Below are 2,204 nucleotides of genomic sequence, written 5' to 3'. Positions count from 1 at the left end.
TTAAACATCCATTGATAGTCATTTGATCATCCGTCGATGGATTTGTTAATCATCCGTCGGTAGCTATTTTGGCACTTGACTCTATTTCACTTATACAGAATTACAAGACATCATTTATGTATAATTAATCAACCTATTCTGCATATCTAGTTAAAGTCAACATGACTTATATGCTACTACAGATTCTATACAAAGGTGCATACATAACTGTGCTACAAACTTATTATTACATAAGCTACTCACTCGATGGATAATAAGTTAATCATCCGTCGGGACTATAATGAGTTATCCGCCGGGACTATAATTCTTATCCGTCGAGTGCTACATAATTTCACTAAGTAAATTCTACTTAGATGTTTTGTTTATGTAATCATCAAGTACACAACATATGCACAACAATTTTTGCAGCACTTCTCGGACTCGTAGTTGCAAAAATGATGATTCAGATGCTAATTCAGCACTTGTAAGTGTTTGAACCAATTATTAATTGGATTGAATGTATATGTGTTTTGTGAGAGAGGGAGAGAGTTTTATTGAGCTTATAAAAATGTGTTAATTATAGAGAATGATTAAGTGTATCTAGATTTTGTGTTTGTGTGTGTTCTGAAATTATACTTGAAGAAATTTGATGACACTTAATAATTAAGTGTTATATCTATCTAGAAACAAAGGTTCTTGCAATTTTGTAGGGGGTGGAGTTTTTTATGTGTACATACATGACAAGACTTTGATTAATATGAAGATGTTTTAATTAGGTGATAACTTATTTTTCTTTTGATGGATATACAAGCTATGTTTGGAGTTTATGATGGGCATGGAGGTGCAAAGGCTGCTGAGTTTGCTGTTGCCAACTTGGATAAGAATGTTGTTGACCAAGTAGAGAAGATGGGTGATCAAGATATTGAGGCAGCTGTCAAGCTTGGGTATTTGATGACTGATTCTGAGTTTCTTTAGGAGGGTTCTCATGGTGGATCCTGCTATATTACTGTTTTGATCAGGAAGGGAGAGCTTGTGGTTTCAAATGCTGGTGATTGTCATGCTGTTATTTGCAGAGGTGGAGATGGTGTGGCCCTCACATCTGATCACATGCCTTCGAGGGAGGACGGGAAAAACAGAATTGTGGCACTCATAAGCTTTTAATCGCCTTAACTTCTCAATTTAATCATCCTTTGTTGTATGGTGCTGGTTAAACTCATGAAAATGTTAACATGTTTATGCAGGGTGGATATGTAGATTTTAGCCACGCAGGGGTTTGGCGAATTAATGGATCTTTGGCTGTGTCTAGAGGAATTGGAGATGAGCACCTAAAGCAATGGGTGACAACTGAACCAGAAACAAAGGTTCTTGCAATTGAACCTGATTTTGAGTTCCTAATACTTGCTTCTGATGGTTTATGAGATAAGGTATTAGTTTATTACTCTAATGAAGTTTTTATATAGTTTAAGTTTTTGAAGCTAGGCCGCCTAATTTGTATCTTCAATTGACAGGTTACTAATCAGGAAGCGGTTGATGTAGTTCGTGCTAATGAGGCAAGCTTGTATAAGCTTGGAGCACTTAAAGTGTGTAAAAAGCTAGTGGAATTATCTATTTCACGAGGCTCACTTGATGACATCAGTGTTATGCTAATCACTTAATTATTAAGTGTCATCAAATTTCTTCAAGTATAATTTCAGAACACACACTTAATTATACTTTAGACTCTGATGACAATTATATCTCTAATAGGCGGAAAATTAGACATATCAATCTTTATTCATCCGGGGGTGATATAGACAGAGAAAACATAAAAAGGGTTGATGCCATTAATAAAGAATTTCATCCATCAGTATCGCAATCTCAAATTGTAGGACACGGTAACTCCATGTCAAACGTTAATAATTCTGATATTCATGATTCTCAAATAAATTCGGCAGCAATCACATCAGATAAGATGTATAGTTTCGTGTTTGCTCCTGTTGAGGAAGAGATGTCAGGAGATTCTTTTTACTTGGCTTCTGTCATTATTGAGTTCCTACGCAGGTAAACTCGATTTGATTGTCTTCTATACTTGGCATCATTAGCTGGTTTTGTTTGTATTAATACAAATGAATAGGATATACTGGCGGCTCTTGATTGTGTTTGCAACTATGCATGCAGAAATATGATGAAAATACTAAGTAACAATATCAAGAAATATATATATATATATATTTGGCATCTCTGTA

General features: G+C 35.1%; 1 pseudogene; it reads left to right on the top strand.

Moving 5' to 3' along the window:
* The first annotated feature begins 777 nt into the window (after positions 1-777).
* On the top strand, positions 778-1,634 carry LOC141673841 (putative protein phosphatase 2C 25; annotated as a pseudogene).
* Positions 1,635-2,204: the final 570 nt, after the last annotated feature.

Source organism: Apium graveolens, chromosome 7, assembly GCF_009905375.1.
Source record: "Apium graveolens cultivar Ventura chromosome 7, ASM990537v1, whole genome shotgun sequence".
Lineage (NCBI taxonomy): Eukaryota > Viridiplantae > Streptophyta > Magnoliopsida > Apiales > Apiaceae > Apium > Apium graveolens.
This window is presented reverse-complemented; position numbering and strand designations above follow the sequence as displayed.